The sequence below is a fragment of the Oncorhynchus gorbuscha genome, linkage group LG14 (genome assembly GCF_021184085.1).
Source record: "Oncorhynchus gorbuscha isolate QuinsamMale2020 ecotype Even-year linkage group LG14, OgorEven_v1.0, whole genome shotgun sequence".
In the NCBI taxonomy this organism is placed as follows: Eukaryota; Metazoa; Chordata; class Actinopteri; order Salmoniformes; family Salmonidae; genus Oncorhynchus; species Oncorhynchus gorbuscha.
In genome coordinates, this window is record NC_060186.1 from 7,686,925 (window position 1) to 7,706,885 (window position 19,961).

General features: G+C 44.7%; 1 protein-coding gene across 1 annotated transcript in view; it reads right to left on the minus strand.

The window, feature by feature from the left end:
* The window catches only part of LOC123994358 (adiponectin receptor protein 2-like), an 87,592-nt gene extending 83,862 nt beyond the window's left edge, over positions 1-3,730 (minus strand). The window contains exon 1 of the mRNA XM_046296864.1: positions 3,578-3,730. The gene's annotated coding sequence lies outside the window, so the exon portion shown is untranslated. The remainder of the gene's footprint in view (positions 1-3,577) is intronic.
* Between the last annotated feature and the right edge of the window lie 16,231 nt (positions 3,731-19,961).

A 19,961-nucleotide genomic window follows, 5' to 3' on the forward strand; every position in this document is an offset into this window, starting at 1 on the left:
ATATAGGGCACCATTTGGGACATGCCCATAACTCTGCCGTCTACGTGGCATTGATAGGAGTCTACAGACAGTAGTATCTCGCTAATGACTCACTGCCAATGAGTGATCCTCAGTACAAACACACAGGCCAGACTCGGTACATCTCACAATCCAAACAGAGTGACGAGCTGCATTCCTGTTTAAATGTCTGTTGAGCCACATCTCTGGTCTGCGTTCCCTTATACACTTGAAATCACTGTCCACTTTAATAATGGAACACTAGTCACTTCAATAATGTTTACATATTTTTGCTTAACTCATCTCATGTATATACTGTATTTTAGTCAATGCCACTCTGATATTGCTCGTTCTAATATTTATATATTTCTTAATTACATCATTTTACTTTAGATGTGTGTGTATTGTTGTGAATTGTTAGATATTATTGCACTGTTGGAGCGAGGAACAGAAGCATTTCGCTACACTCGCAATAACATCTGCTAAACATGTGTATGTGACCAATAAAATGTGATTTGATATGGTAGTCTATACCCTACATAGAGATCTGGTCAAAACTAGAGCACTAGGAGAGAGAGAGAGAGAGAGAGAGGGGCAGTACCTTACCATACACAGACCCGACTGGGGTGTCATTTGGGAGAGTCTAAGTCATTTCTTCTGTCACTATCAGATATGGGCTGACTAGCTAATGGTAGTTGTAGAGCGATTCAGTTCCCTGTCCATGTGTCAGGTCTGCTATGTGCATTAAATAGGGAATAGGGGAGCCACATGGACAGACCACACCATCTCTGGAGTCTACTGATGTCTGCTGGCCATGTCTGACTGGCCCATTTAACCAGAAAGCTTACAAAACACACACACACCTGACACAGCTCACACAGACCCTTAGGCTAAGTAGACCTCAAAAAGTAATTCTGAACTAGAAGTTCTGGTTGTCGATCAAAAACAACAAGTCACCCCATTGATCTCCTTCTCTACAAGGTCACCCAGCCTCGAAGAAAACAGCCTTTACGTCCTTACTACCTGCATAACTCATTAGCTTCATAAACATCTGAGTTAGAACAGGACCAAACATCGAATCAGGGTAAATAAAAAGGTTTTAGTTGAGTGATTATGATGGAACACCATGGTGGTGGTAGCCGTGACAAAAGCAGGTTTAGGAACCTAGATGATGACTCATATCTGTCTCCAGCTTACTAACCACCAAGCAGAGGAGCTACACATTACCATGACCGGGGGACTTGGTGATGGAGAAATATTGCCATGCATATTAAAAAAAACAGCTCCGTTTTGTCAGTTTATTATCTCCTCTACATCAATAAGACGTCACTAAGCAGCTGTGTGTTCCTCAGTCTTCTCTCCTCTCAGCAAAGACAAGCTTTTATCAGTTCCAACACAGGCTACAGCCCACGCTGGAGATGACTTACTGGAGCTAACGTTTGGAAGGATGACGGATGCTGGTGTTAGTCAGGCTACAGCACACGGCGGAGATGACCTACTGGAGCTAACGTTTGGAAGGATGACGGATGCTGGTGTTAGTCAGGCTACAGCTTTACACTGAACACCGACTACAGTCTTATTTCAAGTCTTGTGAATTAAATGAGATTGAGCTAGTTACTGTGTGGACTAATTCAAGTTACCCCAATCAACAATGAAATATTATAGCTTGTTTAGATGGTGGACTACAGTGTAGTACTGACAGCTCATCAGCAGAGCTTGCGTCTGTTTAAAAAATATGTAAATAATGATTAGAGATCCTCTGAGGTTCCTAGCTAATAAGGTTAAGTATATGCCTAGCTGGTTGACATGGCAACGACTAACCCTTCAACCACAAAACTAACCCCGCCCCCTGTCAAACAAATAGCGAGCTCTGTACCATAATCCAAAAGCAGCCTGAGGGTGGTTACCAGGACAGTACCTTACCATACACAGACCCGACTCTTCCTGCTAATGCTATTCTGACATGTAAAGTCACAAGCCTAAACCAGTGGATTTAAAGTTGAGGTCTCCCCCCCACCAAACAAATAAACATATAGGGTGAATTCTACTGTAAATCTCGTTTTAACTTTAGAATTTCACTTCATAAATGTTTAATATTTTTTTATTAAAACTGAATAATGTTCTGTAAACAAGTTTATGACAACAAATCAAATACATGTCATTTAAAACTATGTTTAGTAAGCACAACTTTTATTTTGAAACCATCAGACCAGGGGTTCTTTCTTTTATGCCTTCTGCATCTTAGTACAAGAGGCATCACTGCAGTCCCTAGTTTGAATCACATCCGGCCGTGATTGAGAGTCCCATAGGGATGCGCACAATTGGTCCAGCGTCGTCCGTCATTGTAAATAACAATTTGTTCTTAACTCACTTGCCTAATTAAATAAAGGTTCAATTTAACATTTACATTTTTAAAATGCCTTTGGTTAGGTGTGAAAAACAGATAGCTGCAAACCGATTGGCTGAACGCAAAATTCTGGGAGAGCGCGATGGACGCCTTTTGAATGCGATAGCCACCCACAGACCTCCAGTGGGGTTCATTGTAAATAAGAATTGGTTCCTAACTGACTTACCTAGTTAAATAATGGTCAAATAAAAACACATTAAAACCCCAGAGCTGTCTTATTGCTATTATAAACTGGTTACCAACGTAATTAGGAGTAAATATACATTTTTGTCATACCCGTGGTATATGGTCTGATATACCACAGCTGTCAGTCAGCCTTATCTTATCCCCACCTTATCAATGCTATTGAGGCAAACAAAGGAGTGCAATGGGAGACCGTTAAAAACACATTCACTTGAGGATAGTGAGCAACCTAGTCATACTATGTTGAACATGTGTATTTAAATTGCTGCCTGTTAAGAAACGAAGCTATAATTTGAGGTTGGCTAAGAAGCTAAAATAAAGCAGTAAGGTTAGCGACTAGAAAGTAGCATAAACATTTGACCACGGGCTCAGCCTGATCCAGCCAGCTCGCTAGTACACCACTGGTGTAGCGCTGCGAGACAAAGAAACAATCCCAAACTACAAATCTCTGGCATTTAAAAAAATCATCATATCAACATTTAAATCCATCTATACACATTAACAAAAAAAACAGACGAGGTTTCTAATTTACAACAATGTTCTCGACCACAGCGCCAACAAAATATGAGATATGATGTACAGATAGTGTTGAACTACCCTTCACTGCACTGACGTTTCTGAACGAAGCGTCGCCTTTGAAGGAACCAGGGCAACACTTTGTTGACAGATGTGGTTCCACCAGCGTTACCCATCTAGCGTTAACTACGTTACAACTACGTTAGCTTACATACCTTTTTGGAAAACAAGCACACGTTGTCTTTTTCCAACAACTGGCTCAATCTAGCCCAGGCAAGAGCTGAAAGGCTAGTAGCTACCACTAACTAGCAGCTCACCGACGGGGGATGTGGTGCCAGCTCAAGCTAGCTGTGCAGTGCGTCACTGGATGCAGAGGAAACCTGGGTAGCTAGGCTACTGTTATGACGTAAAGACGTAAATCTAGCTAAACAACTGAAATACCCGACCAAATGTCATGACAACCACTCAATGTACCTTGTCGAGAAGCACGGAGACGATGTCCTTTTGTCCCGAAGGTTGTTTCCCCCCCAAAAAAAATAAGAGTAGCCACGACTCGGACAATTTGTTCCACGGTTCTCTACGTGATTGTGAACCTCTGAAGGCTGACTTGACTTTACTCGCCGATGTCGTAGCGTTCTGTGTGACGCCCTCGCGTGAGCCCACCGAAACCAATCAGAAGGCTCTAACGGGAACAGGTGGCCAACAGTTGAGGAGCCGGAAGTGTATGCTAACAGGTTTGACGGGACCTGTAGTTCTAGGATTTTGTGTAACAGCCTGACACAATACAATTGTATTGACAACCGCAAAACATGATCCCAAGAAAATACTTCGACATTACATAGGACTTATGACATGTATTTCTATTGTATTTCAACATTCACAGTACCTGACGTCACAGTCCTTTGTATTCGCTTACTTATATTTTATTTATTTAACTAGGCAAGTCAGTTAAGTACAAATTCGTATTAACAATGACAGCCTTCCCCCGGCCAAACCCTAAGCCGGACGATGCTGGGCCAATTGTGTTGTTAACAACAAAACTGATGCCTGCGCAACTATGGGGGTTGGCTTAGATTGTTGACAACATGCATGCTATATTTAGTGTCCAATGTTTATTGAAAACAAACAAATTTGCACAATGAGCACTGGGCCAATTGTGTGTCTGCCCTATGGGACTCCAAATCACAGCCGGTGGTGATACAGCCTGGAATCAAACCAGGGTCTGTAGTGACACCTCTAGCACTGAGATGCAGTGCCTTAGACCACTGCCCCACTCAGGAGACCAAATACAATTGACAACCATTCAATAATTCAGTAGGCCACCACTCAAGATTCAGTCATAAACGGTGAGTTGTAAAGGTTAGGTTCTAATTGTGGGAATAGAGTGGTGATTTTTCCACAGTATGTACATTAGCCTTTTACTCACACACAAAACACCAAGCCCATCATGGCTGTGTGGCTCTAATTGCGTTTGGCTTCCCATCAGATGCTGTAAGAGTATGATAATACATTAAAACTCAATGCCTAAACATGTTTCACTCTGATCACCCCACTTCTGGCCCGGGGCATGATGTCAGGACACACACACACACACACACACACACACACACACACACACACACACACACACACACACACACACACACACACACACACACACACACACACACACACACACACACACACACACACACACACACACACACACACACACACACGCCATTGAATCCAGAGGGCATTTATAGCTTTGTGTGCTTGGGCGTAAGATCTATGATGCAGTAGGACTGGTCGGCCACAGTAGCCTACAGTATGGTTACAAAACTCAGGCAGAGCATGCAGCTACACCGTAGACAGAGTATTTAAGCATTTGCTTCATTTAGCATGGTAATGATCCGGAATGAAGTGTTGTCAATGTGTGCTGTGTTGTATAGGTCCAAAGGCTGGTCCAAAGGAACATGGAGTTCTGACTGACAATCTGCCAGCTGGAAAAACAGCACACAGCTAACCCTCCAGTCATTACCTGAACACACACACAGCTAACCCTCCAGTCATTACCTGAACACACACACAGCTAACCCTCCAGTCATTACCTGAACACACACACAGCTAACCCTCCAGTCATTACCTGAACACACAGCTAACCCTCCAGTCATTACCTGAACACACACACACACACACACACACACACACACACACACACACACACACACACACACACACACACACACACACACACACACACACACACACACACACACACACACACACACACACACACACACACACCCACACACACAGCTAACCCTCTAGCCATTACCTGAATACACACACACAGCTAACCCTCTAGCCATTACCTGAACACACACACACACACACACACACACACACACACACACACACACACACACACACACACACACACACACACACACACACACACACACACACACACACACACACACACACACACACACACACAGCTAACCCTCCAGTCATTACCTGAACACACACACAGCTAATCCTCTAGCATTACCTGTTCAGCCAGTCTGGGAAGCAGGCAGCTAGGAGTCAGGGTTAATGGAGGGTATCCGAGCCAGTCTGGGGTTGTGATTGGTTGTTTCAGAAACACCTTATTTGGCTCCTACAGGTGATCCATAGTTAACAGTTAGGTTTACAGCTTGGATGGCTCAAAGTAGTGAATAAATAAACAGATGCTGCTTATCAATCAAGTTGAACGGACTACTTCTTATCAGACCTCAGGATAAGACCCAGGTACAGACAGTTCAAAGTAACAAAACTTTATTACAAAAACAGGAGGCAGACAAACGACAAGTCATGGGCAGGCAGAGGTCAGGAATCCAGGGTAGTGTCACAAGGTACAGAACGACAGGCTCAGGGCAGGCAGATGTCAGGAATCCAGGGCAGTGTCACAAGGTACAGAACAGCAGGCAGGCTCAGGGCAGGCAGAGGTCAGGAATCCAGGGTAGTGTCACAAGGTACAGAATGGCAGGAAGGCTCAGAGCAGGCAGATGTCAGGAATCCAGGGCAGTGTCACAAGGTACAGAACAGCAGGCAGGCTCAGGGCAGGCAGAGGTCAGGAATCCAGGACAGTGTCACAAGGTACAGAATGACAGGCTCAGGGTCAGGGCAGGCAGAGGTCAGGAATCCAGGGCAGTGTCACAAGGTACAGAATGACAGGCTCAGGGTCAGGGCAGGCAGAGGTCAGGAATCCAGGGCAGTGTCACAAGGTACAGAATGACAGGCTCAGGGTCAGGGCAGGCAGAGGTCAGGAATCCAGGGCAGTGTCACAAGGTACAGAATGACAGGCTCAGGGTCAGGGCAGGCAGAGGTCAGGAATCCAGGGCAGTGTCACAAGGTACAGAACGACAGGCTCAGGGTCGGTCAGGCAGAATGGTCAAAACCGGGAAAACAGCGACTACAGAGAAAACCAGAAGCAGGGGGGAAAGGCTGGTAGGCTTGACGAGACAAGACAAACTGGCAACAGACAAACAGAGAACACAGGTATAAATACACAGGGGATGATGGGGAAGATGGGAGACACCTGGAGGCGGGTGGAGACAAGCACAAGACAGGTGAAAAGGACCAGGGTGTGACAATTTCCTCCAAATCCCCCAAAATTGATGTTGATTCTATCAGACAGTGAAATGTGTCCGTTGACAGATCTGCTGGGTATGTGTGTATAGGATTGGAAACATAGATACCACGATGCTGACATAGCACACAAACAAAGTAATCCGACTCATTTGGACCTGGAGGAGAGAAAGCACACAGTCGTGGAGGGTGGGATTTAGGAGGACTTGATTGGAATTTTAAAAAGGTGAAAACTTAAAGGTGAGAGGGGGGTGAGAGGGAGAGAGGGGGGGGGCAGGGATGAGCGAGGGAGGACAGAGACAGAGACAGAGATGGAGAGAGAGAGACAGAGACAGAGAAAAGGAGACAGAGAGACAGAGACAGAGAGAGAGACAGAGAGAAAGATAAAGGGAGAGAGAGAGACAGAGACAGAGAGACAGACACAGAGACAAAGAGAGAGAGACAGAGAGACAGATAAAGGGAGAGAGAGACAGAGAGAGAAAGAGAAAGAGACAGAGACAGAGAGACAGAGACAGAGACAAAGAGAGAGAGACAGAGAGACAGATAAAGGGAGAGAGAGACAGAGGGAGAGAAAGATAGAGATGGGAGGGAACAGGGATAAAGGGAGAGAGAGACAGAGGGATTGAAAGATAAAGAGGGGGGAGAGAGGAGAGAGAGAGAGAGAGAGAGAGAGAGAGTTCATTTCTAATAGTATTTTGTTGATGTTGTTACATTTGTTAATTCTCACTTTTGTTAATTGTTAATTTCACTTGCTTTGGCAATGTAAACATATGTTTCCCATGCCAACAACGCCCTTAAGCTCCCTGTATGTTGTTATGATCACACCTCAATCTCTGATCACAATGCAATGGAACAATGACAGTAATTCTCCCATCCATTCCATCAGGGTTGGCCTTTTGCTTTCTAACAAATCAAAAACTGAAAAATTGGGCGTGCAAAATTATTCAGCCCCCTTAAGTTAATACTTTGTAGCGCCACCTTTTGCTGCGATTACAGCTGTAAGTTGCTTGGGGTATGTCTCTATCAGTTTTGCATATCGAGAGACTTGACATTTTTTCCCATTCCTCCTTGCAAAACAGCTCGAGCTCAGTGAGGTTGGATGGAGAGCATTTGTGAACAGCAGTTTTCAGTTCTTTCCACAGATTCTCGATTGGATTCAGGTCTGGACTTTGATATTCTAACACCTGGATATGTTTATTTTTGAACCATTCCATTGTAGATTTTGCTTTATGTTGTGGATCATTGTCTTTTTGGAAGACAAATCTCCGTCCCAGTCTCAGGTCTTTTGCAGACTCCATCAGGTTTTCTTCCAGAATGGTCCTGTATTTGGCTCCATCCATCTTCCCATCAATTTTTACCATCTTCCCTGTCCCTGCTGAATAAAAGCAGGCCCAAACCATGATGCTGCCACCACCATGTTTGACAGTGGGGATGGTGTGTTCAGGGTGATGAGCTGTGATGCTTTTATGCCAAACATAACGTTTTGCATTGTTGCCAAAAAGTTCAATTTTGGTTTCATCTGACCAGAGCACCTTCTTCCACAAGTTTGGTGTGTCTCCCAGGTGGCTTGTGGCAAACTTTAAACAACACTTTTTATGGATATCTTTAAGAAATGGCTTTCTTCTTGCCACTCTTCCATAAAGGCCAGATTTGTGCAATATATGACTGATTGTAGTCCTATGGACAGAGTGTCCCACCTCAGCTGTAGATCTCTGCAGTTCATCCAGAGTGATCATGGGCCTCTTGGCTGTATCTCTGATCAGTCTTCTCCTTGTATGAGCTGAAAGTTTAGAGGGACGGCCAGGTCTTGGTAGATTTGCAGTGGTCTGATACTCCTTCCATTTCAATATTATCGCTTGCACAGTGCTCCTTGGGATGTTTAAAGCTTGGGAAATCTTTTTGTATCCAAATCCGGCTTTAAACTTCTTCACAACAGTATCTCAGACCTGCCTAGTGTGTTCCTTGTTCTTCATGATGCTCTCTGCGCTTTTAACGGACCTCTGAGACTATCACAGTGCAGGTGCATTTATACAGAGACTTGATTACACACAGGTGGATTGTATTTATCATCATTAGTCATTTAGGTCAACATTGGATCATTCAGAGATCCTCACTGAACTTCTGGAGAGAGTTTGCTGCACTGAAAGTAAAGGGGCTGAATAATTTTGCACGCCCAATTTTTCGGTTTTTGATTTGTTAAAAAAGTTTGAAATATCCAATAAATGTCTGTCACAGTTTTCATATGGTGAAGGAGAGTCGGACCAAACTGCAGCGTGTCGATTGCGATCCATGTTTATTTAAACAAACGTAAACATGACTAAACACGAACACTACAAAACAATAAACGAAACAAAAACCGAAAACAGCCTATACTTGTGTCAACTAACATCAAACAAGGCCATCAAGACAGTAAGGACAATCACCCACAATACAACCAAAGAATATGGCTGCCTAAATATGGTTCCCAATCAGAGACAACGATAAACACCTGCCTCTGATTGAGAACCACTTCAGACAGCCATAGACTCTCCTAGAACACCCCACTAAACTACAATCCCACTAAGCTACACACCACATACAAAAACCCATGTCACACCCTGGCCTGACCAAATACATGAAGAAAAACACAAAATACCAGGGCGTGACAATGTCGTTCCACTTCATGATTGTGTCCCACTTGTTGTTGATTCTTCACCAAAAAAATACAGTTTTATATCTTTATGTTTGAAGCCTGAAATGTGGCAAAAGGTCGCAAAGTTCAAGGGGGCCGAATACTTTCGCAAGGCACTGTATATGGGAATTAACGGAAATATATGCAAATTAATATTAATACCATTTAAATGTAGATGTTTTTTGTATTGGATATATTTACCATATCATATGGAGACAGAAACATAAACCGTTTACCTCATCATAACTAGACATAATTCAAATGATTAAATCCTTCCAATTGAAATTTTAAAAACTATTTAGTTACGAATTGAACTTTAATTAAATGAGTTGACTCTTCACATGGGATGATTTCACTGTAAAATTATAGTGTAGAAACTAAAGCTTTGGTTGTCTTCCTCTCAGGCTTCCATGTCTTCTCCCTGGACCTCCTCAATGTCCACCTCTTGAACATCAGACTCTGAGGCCTCATCTTCACTGTCACTTTCCAACCTTGTTGAGGATGGCTTGTTGTCAGGCTCAAAAAGCCTCAAATTTGCCCGGATGGCCACTAATTTTTCAATCCTTGTACTGGTCAGCCTGTTGCGTGCTTTGATGTGTGTGTTCCCAAACAAGGACCAGTTGCGCTCTGAGGCGGCTGATGTTGGTGGGATTTGGAGGATGATGGAGGCAACAGGGGAAAGAGCCTCAGATCCACAAAGTCCTTTCCACCAGGTGGCTGATGAGATATGTTGTCACTACTACCATATTGCATCTCCATCCCAAGGCCCTTGCTTGGAAGTGTATTCCGCCAGACTGCCAAGAACCTTGCCCTCATCCAGGCCAAGGTGGCGAGACACGGTAGTGATGACACCATAGGCCTTGTTGATCTCTGCACCAGACAGGATGCTCTTACCAGCATACTTGGGGTCCAACATGTACGCTGCAGCGTGTATGTGCTTCAGGCAGAAGTCTTCATGCTTTTTGATGCATTTCAGAACTGCAGTTTCCTCTGCTTGGAGCAACAGTGAAGTGGCCAGGGCAGTATGGATTTATTCTCTTACCTCTGCAAGCAGAGTCTGAACATCAGACAGGATGGCATTGTCTCCCTCAATCCGTGCAATGGCTACTGCTATAGGTTTCAGGAGTTTGACTGCTTACCACTCTCTCCCAAAATACATCATCCATGAGGATCCTCTTGATGGGTCTGTCCATATCGGCAGACTGTGATATGGCCATTTCTTGACACCTGCTCACACGCAGCGTCGGGGAAGAAGGCACAAAACACGACAGGACAGGGTGATACACAATCACGGCAAAAAACACGACAAGGACAGGGCCAAATAACAGCATGGAATACAAAACAAGGAACCGACGGCGAGAGAGTGAAAGGGGAGGGGAGAGAGAGGGATAGAGACCAAACAAGACCAGCAGGAACGAATAGACAAAGGAATAAATAAGTCTAAATCAGGGGAAAGGAGACTCCTTCCCCTCCAGGAGACTGTCAAACATGATGACAACACCACCCCAACGGGTGTTGCTGGGCAGCTTCAATGTGGTGCTGTTATTCTTCTCACTTTGCTTGGTGAGGTAGATTGCTGCTATAACTTGATGAGCCTTCACATACCTAACCATTTCCTTGGCTCTCTTGTAGAGTGTATCCATTGTTTTCAGTGCCATTATGTCCTTGAGGAACAGATTCAATGTATGAGCAGCACAGCCAATGGGGGTAGGACTCTGTGACTTTAGACCAAGCAGCCTTCATGTTCGCAGCATTGTCTGTCACCAGTGCAAATACTTGCTGTGGTCCAAGGTCATTGATAACTGCCTTCAGCTCATCTGCAATGTAGAGTCTGGTGTGTCTGTTGTCCCTTGTGTCTGTGCTCTTGTAGAATACTGGTTGAGGGGTGGAAATTATGTAGTTAATTATTCCTTGCCGACGAACATTCGACCACCCATCAGAGATGATTGCAATACAGTCTGCTTTCTCTATGATTTGCTTGACCTTGAACTCTGTTGAACTCTGCATCCAGCAAATGAGTAGATAAAGCATGTCTGGTTGGAGGGGTGTATGCTGGGTGAAGAACATTCAGAAATTTCTTCCAATGCACATCGTCTGTGAGCATCAGAGGTAAACCAGTTGCAAAACACACCTTGAGCCAGACATTTGTCATGACATGGCCCGCCTACACCCCGGCTTCTCTTATCTCAGGTTGTAAATTCCTGGAGGAGACTCTCTCCACCAGTATATGCAGAAAGAGACCCATAGAGAGAACAAATTAATTTCTTCCACATCACAGAACCTGAGAACTGAACAATATCCTTGTTTGGGAGAATGTGTAAACGGTCGGTGGAGAATCCAGCTACAACCCGGTCAGTTTGGTACAATATTGTGACCTCATGAAAGACAATACAGCCACATTACCATAACTCTGTTTATACAGGAGCCTCTGTTACGAGGCTTGCATCTAATTATAATTATTGTATAAAATGAATGAGTAAAGATTAAACTATTTGTGAAATGAAGTAAGGTGATGTTAACCCTGTTAATAAAAGAGAATTGTATTCCCTTTAAAGTCTAATTAAGTCATTGGCCCGCCCCCAGGATCACAGACAGGATCTGGCTCAGGGGACAGCCCTTTTCTACTGTTCCGAATATAACTCCCACCTAATAATTTCCTATCAGACCAGCTTACCTCGATTACCACGAGAGGGCTAAGGTTTGAGTAGAGACCAATTATTCTTAACCTCACGTTAGTCTCATTCCAAACGTCGTAAATTGTTGGTTATCTGCACGAACCCAGTCTTCACTAAGAATCATCCATACATCAATTGTCTCAATCATTTATTTATTAATTAACTAACTAAATAATCACAGAAATGCACATACAAACAAACAAGGTAGATATGGTTACAAGGAAATGATAGGGGATGTGCCCTAGTGGGCTAAACCGGTATCGCGGCTTGGTAGAAGGGACTGAGAAGGGCTCGAAAGATAAGACACTACAGAGTTGATAATTATAACAGTTGAAATGCTAATCTTTTGCACATGAACGCTCACTCATTCGGGAATAATTGCCATCAATATATATATTTACGCTCAGTGTGTCGTCGGGATCTCTGTTGGAATTTCATCCTGTTGGAGAGTTTGTCCGTCCTGTCGGTTCCTTGTCTAGAATTCCTCTCTCTCTCTGCCGTGGTTAGAATGGATAGGTCAGAGTCCCATTCAGAAATGTTGTTATAGAATTAGATGTTTCGGCGGTTGTCGGTCCTCGCATTCACGGGTTAATAATTTCTAGCTGCAGACTAGTAATTAGTATCGAAGAGTCGCTCTTATTCTGTCTATCGATAAGGTTTCTGATGAACCATTTTCACCTCAAATAGAAGTAGAGGGACTTTGTCAGAGGTTGCTTGTTGTGAGCGCTGAGGGAACTTTATGCACTTGGCCAGATGATTCTGCATTTTTGTTGCATTCTTCACATATGCTTTGGCACAGTATTTGTAAATGTACACAGCTTTTTCTTCTACAATAGCTGCAGTGAAACGTCTCCACACATCAGATAATGCCCGTTATAGAAAAAAATGAGTAAAAGAAACCCAAATACAATTCCAGTAACAAATAAATAGTTAATCAGTTAGATTAAACAACTCCTCTGTTTGATAAATGTTTTAAAATGAAACATGTATGGAAACAGGTGAATTAACACTCCTCAGTTAGCAGGCTCAAGCAAGCTAAAACCCACATGCAAAAACTAACAAGCAGAAATTGTTATCAAGTTAGAAATGATTTAAACACACTTTGCTGTAGGCTAATATTTACTAGTTAACAAAAAATAATGTACAGTGGGGAGAACAAGTATTTGATACACCGCCGATTTTGCAGGTTTTCCTACCTACAAAGCATGTAGAGGTCTGTCATTTTTATCATAGGTCCACTTCAACTTTGAGAGATGGAATCTAAAACAAAAATCCAGAAAATCACATTGTATGATTTTTATGTAATTAATTTGCTTTTTTTTTTTTACCCCTTTGTTCAGGGACACATTATTCAATTTCTGTTCGTCATGAGTCTGTGGAACTTGTTCAGTTTATCTCTCAGTTGTTGAATCTTATGTTCATATAAAATATTTACACATGTTAAGTTTGCTGAACATGAACACAGTCGACAGTGAGAGGACGTTTCTTTTTTGATGAGTTTATAAGTGTTACCTGTTTAATAAGTGTTTGATATTACGTGAATACTTGCATTTCCTGTGTGTATTATCATTATCAAGTATCATATTGATGTATAGATTTCATGCTCACTAAAAAAAGGTTATTTTTAGTTTGAGCAATGCAAAAACTAACATCAGATCTTTGGGGAATCTTAAATGGACTCTTGCACAGTCTGGCCTTTTGGGACAGGGCTTAGAATACCTGTCCTGACTCGTGACCCCGTAAAGCAGCACAAGCCTCATAGTCCTGTTGACTTCAGAATCTGGTCTACCATGCACTCTGGTGTGGAAAACACAGATGCCCCATCAAATTGTCTGTAAAGACTACGCTTCCCAACTTTCTCTTGTGTAACATGAGATCCTTAAGACACAAGGAAGAGGAGCTTTTACCACTGTGACTAACGAGACTGCCATTGTAGCTGTGGCCGAGTCCTGGTTAAACAAAGATATCCCAGACTCAATAGTCAGTCTTCCAGGCTGTAGTCTGCATAGAAAGGACACAGTAACCATGTGGTGGGGGTGTGGCCATGCATAATGCACAGCATCCTTCACAAGCGTTTGCTGGACTTTGAGGATGACAGCGTTGAGCGTTTGTGAACTTGGCTGAGACCATGTCTCCTACCACGTGGCATTAACTGCATTGTGTCTGCTGTCCTCTATAATCCCACCAAATCTTCTAAGGAGGCCCGATCTGACTCCCAGGTCCTGGAATATCTCAAGAAGTGCCTTAGTACTATTCGACACAGGGTCAAAACAGATGGCAACACTTAACCAGCATGGCTACCACAGGATTCTGCACCGATACGCCGTTCTATCTGGTTTGCACTTAGTGGGACTATCATTTTGTTTTTCAACAGGACAATGACCCAAAACACCTACAGACGGTGTAAGAGCTATTTGACCAGAAATTAGAGTGATGGAGTGATGGAGTGCTGCATCAGATGACCTGGTCTCCACAATTACCTGACCTCAACCGAATTGAGATGATTTGGGATGAGTCGGACCGCAGAGTGTAGGAAAAGCAGCTAACAGGTGCTCAGCATATGTGCGAACTCCTTCAAGACTTTTGGAAAAGCATTCCAGGTGAAGCTGGTTGAGAGAAAGCCAAGAGTGTGCAAAGCTGTCATCAAGGCAAAGGGTGGCTACTTTCAAGATTTTGTTTAAGACTTTTTTGGTTGATACATGGTTCCATATGTGTTATTTCATAGTTTCGATGCCTTCACTATTATTCTACAATGTAGAAAATAGTACAAATAAAGAAAAACCCTTGAATGTGTAGGTGTGTCCAAACTTTTGACTGGTACTGTCTGTGAATTAGATATTTCTCTATTTAATTTTCAATAAATAAGCAAACATTTCTAAAAACGTTATCATTGTGGCGTATTGTGTGTAGATGTGAGAAAAAACATCTATTGAATCCATGTTGAATTCAGGCTGTAACACAACAACATGTGAGCTGTGAATGTTATCTGAAGGCACTGAACATGTTTCCTTCAGAGGGGTCCTCATCAGGTAAACAGCATCTTATTTCACGTTGTTATGCAGTGATGTTTTACATAATAAACTAGCTGGTGTGGTGTCAGGGGGTGTGTCTATAACAGTGTAGTATGTATGGCCCTAAACAGGGGTACAGTAGCTAGTGTGGTGTCGGGGTGTGTCTATAACAGTGTAGTATGTATGGCCCTAAACAGGGTTACAGTAGCTAGTGTGGTGTCGGGGTGTGTCTATAACCGTGTAGTATGTATGGCCATATACAGGGTTACAGTACCTGGTGTGGTGTCAGGGGGTGTGTCTATAACAGTGTAGTATGTATGGCCCTAAACAGGGGTACAGTAGCTAGTGTGGTGTCAGGGGGTGTGTCTATAACAGTGTAGTATGTATGGCCATATACAGGGTTACAGTACCTGGTGTGGTGTCAGGGGGTGTGTCTATAACAGTGTAGTATGTATGGCCATATACAGGGTTACAGTACCTGGTGTGGTGTCAGGGGGTGTGTCTATAACAGTGTAGTATGTATGGCCCTAAACAGGGGTACAGTAGCTAGTGTGGTGTCAGGGGGTGTGTCTATAACAGTGTAGTATGTATGGCCATATACAGGGTTACAGTACCTGGTGTGGTGTCAGGGGGTGTGTCTATAACAGTGTAGTATGTATGGCCATATACAGGGTTACAGTACCTGGTGTGGTGTCAGGGGTGTGTCTATAACAGTGTAGTATGTATGGCCATATACAGGGTTACAGTACCTGGTGTGGTGTCAGGGGGTGTGTCTATAACAGTGTAGTATGTATGGCCCTAAACAGGGGTACAGTAGCTAGTGTGGTGTCAGGGGGTGTGTCTATAACAGTGTAGTATGTATGGCCCTAAACAGGGGTACAGTAGCTAGTGTGGTGTCAGGGGGTGTGTCTATAACAGTGTAGTATGTATGGCCCTAAACAGGGGTACAGTAGCTAGTGTGGTGTCAGGGGGTGTGTCTATAACAGTGTAGTATGTATGGCCATATACAGGGGTACAGTAACTGGTGTGGTGTCAGGGGGTGTGTCTATAACAGTGTAGTATGTATGGCCCTATACAAGGGTATAGTAGCTAGTGTGGTGTCAGGGGTTGTGTCTATAACACTGTAGTATGTATGGCCCTAAACAGGGGTACAGTAGCTAGTGTGGTGTCGGGGTGAGGCTATAACAGTGTAGTATGTATGGCCATATACAGGGGTACAGTAGCTGGTGTGTTGGCAGGGGGTGAGGGGTGTGGCTGCTGTGTCATAATAACAGTTGTCTAATCTGTGATTATCAGGATTATCTGAGAGCAGTGTGCTGGTCTTCCTTTACACCGTTCTAGTGTTCCTAATCTACTGTCACAATCTGACACTACTACTCCTACAGAGGAGACGCTAGGCTAGGTCTGACACTACTACTACAGAGGAGACGCTAGGCTAGGTCTGACACTACTCCTACAGAGGAGAGGCTAGGCTAGGTCTGACACTACTACTACAGAGGAGAGGCTAGGCTAGGTCTGACACTACTACTACAGAGGAGACGCTAGGCTAGGTCTGACACTACTACTACAGAGGAGAGGCTAGGCTAGGTCTGACACTACTACTACAGAGGAGACGCTAGGCTAGGTCTGACACTACTACTACAGAGGAGAGGCTAGGCTAGGCCTGACACTACTACTACAGAGGAGACGCTAGGCTAAGTCTGACACTACTACTAGAGGAGAGGCTAGGCTAGGTCTGACACTACTACTACAGAGGAGACGCTAGGCTAGGTCTGACACTACTACTACTACAGAGGAGAGGCTAGGCTAGGTCTGACACTACTACTACAGAGGAGACGCTAGGCTAGGTCTGACACTACTACTACTACAGAGGAGACGCTAGGCTAGGTCTGACACTACTACTACAGAGGAGAGGCTAGGCTAGGTCTGACACTACTACTACAGAGGAGACGCTAGGCTAGGTCTGACACTACTACTACAGAGGAGAGGCTAGGCTAGGTCTGACACTACTACTACAGAGGAGAGGCTAGGCTAGGTCTGACACTACTACTACAGAGGAGAGGCTAGGCTAGGTCTGACACTACTACTACAGAGGAGAGGCTAGGCTAGGTCTGACACTACTACTACAGAGGAGAGGCTAGGCTAGGTCTGACACTACTACTACAGAGGAGACACTAGGCTAGGTCTGACACTACTCCTACAGAGGAGAGGCTAGGTCTGACACTACTACTACAGAGGAGACGCTAGGCTAGGTCTGACACTACTACTACAGAGGAGACCCTAGGCTACAAATACAGATGATTTGACTGAGTACTGTCTGTGAATTATTCTAAGTCTGACACTACTACTACAGAGGAGACGCTAGGCTAGGTCTGACACTACTACTACAGAGGAGACGCTAGGCTAGGTCTGACACTACTACTACAGAGGAGACGCTAGGCTAGGTCTGACACTACTACTAAAGAGGAGACGCTAGGCTAGGTCTGACACTACTACTACAGAGGAGAGGCTAGGTCTGACACTACTACTACAGAGGAGAGGCTAGGTCTGACACTACTACTACAGAGGAGACGCTAGGCTAGGTCTGACACTACTACTACAGAGGAGAGGCTAGGTCTGACACTACTACTACAGAGGAGACGCTAGGTCTGACACTACTACTACAGAGGAGAGGCTAGGCTAGGTCTGACACTACTACTACAGAGGAGACGCTAGGCTAGGTCTGACACTACTACTACAGAGGAGAGGCTAGGCTAGGTCTGACACTACTACTACAGAGGAGAGGCTAGGCTAGGGTCTGACACTACTACTACAGAGGAGAGGCTAGGCTAGGTCTGACACTACTACTACAGAGGAGAGGAGACGCTAGGCTAGTCTGACACTACTACTACAGAGGAGACGCTAGGCTAGGTCTGACACTACTCCTACAGAGGAGAGGCTAGGTCTGACACTACTACTACAGAGGAGACGCTAGGCTAGGTCTGACACTACTACTACAGAGGAGACGCTAGGCTAGGTCTGACACTACTACTACAGAGGAGACCCTAGGCTACGCTAAGTCTGACACTACTACTACAGAGGAGACGCTAGGCTAGGTCTGACACTACTACTACAGAGGAGACGCTAGGCTAGGTCTGACACTACTACTACAGAGGAGACGCTAGGCTAGGTCTGACACTACTACTAAAGAGGAGACGCTAGGCTAGGTCTGACACTACTACTACAGAGGAGAGGCTAGGTCTGACACTACTACTACAGAGGAGAGGCTAGGTCTGACACTACTACTACAGAGGAGACGCTAGGCTAGGTCTGACACTACTACTACAGAGGAGAGGCTAGGTCTGACACTACTACTACAGAGGAGACGCTAGGCTAGGTCTGACACTACTACTACAGAGGAGACGCTAGGCTAGGTCTGACACTACTACTACAGAGGAGACGCTAGGCTAGGTCTGACACTACTACTACAGAGGAGACGCTAGGCTAGGTCTGACACTACTACTACAGAGGAGACGCTAGGCTAGGTCTGACACTACTACTACAGAGGAGAGGCTAGGCTAGGTCTGACACTACTACTACAGAGGAGATGCTAGGCTAGGTCTGACACTACTACTACAGAGGAGACGCTAGGCTAGGTCTGACACTACTACTACAGAGGAGAGGCTAGGCTAGGTCTGACACTACTACTACAGAGGAGAGGAGATGCTAGGCTAGGTCTGACACTACTACTACAGAGGAGAGGATACGCTAGGCTAGGGTAGGTCTGACACTACTACTACAGAGGAGAAGCTAGGCTAGGTCTGACACTACTATTACAGAGGAGAGGCTAGGCTAGGTCTGACACTACTCCTACAGAGGAGACGCTAGGCTAGGTCTGACACTACTACTACAGAGGAGACGATAGGCTAGGTCTGACACTACTACAACAGAGGAGAGGAGACGCTAAGCTAGGCTAGGTCTGACACTACTACTACAGAGGAGACGCTAGGCTAGGTCTGACACTACTACAGAGGAGACACTAGGCTAGGTCTGACACTACTCCTACAGAGGAGAGGCTAGGTCTGACACTACTACTACAGAGGAGACGCTAGGCTAGGTCTGACACTACTACTACAGAGGAGACGCTAGGCTAGGTCTGACACTACTACTACAGAGGAGACCCTAGGCTACGCTAAGTCTGACACTACTACTACAGAGGAGACGCTAGGCTAGGTCTGACACTACTACTACAGAGGAGACGCTAGGCTAGGTCTGACACTACTACTACAGAGGAGACGCTAGGCTAGGTCTGACACTACTACTAAAGAGGAGACGCTAGGCTAGGTCTGACACTACTACTACAGAGGAGAGGCTAGGTCTGACACTACTACTACAGAGGAGAGGCTAGGTCTGACACTACTACTACAGAGGAGACGCTAGGCTAGGTCTGACACTACTACTACAGAGGAGAGGCTAGGTCTGACACTACTACTACAGAGGAGACGCTAGGCTAGGTCTGACACTACTACTACAGAGGAGACGCTAGGCTAGGTCTGACACTACTACTACAGAGGAGACGCTAGGCTAGGTCTGACACTACTACTACAGAGGAGACGCTAGGCTAGGTCTGACACTACTACTACAGAGGAGACGCTAGGCTAGGTCTGACACTACTACTACAGAGGAGAGGCTAGGCTAGGTCTGACACTACTACTACAGAGGAGATGCTAGGCTAGGTCTGACACTACTACTACAGAGGAGACGCTAGGCTAGGTCTGACACTACTACTACAGAGGAGACGCTAGGCTAGGTCTGACACTACTACTACAGAGGAGAGGAGATGCGGCTAGGGTAGGTCTGACACTACTACTACAGAGGAGAGGATACGCTAGGCTAGGGTAGGTCTGACA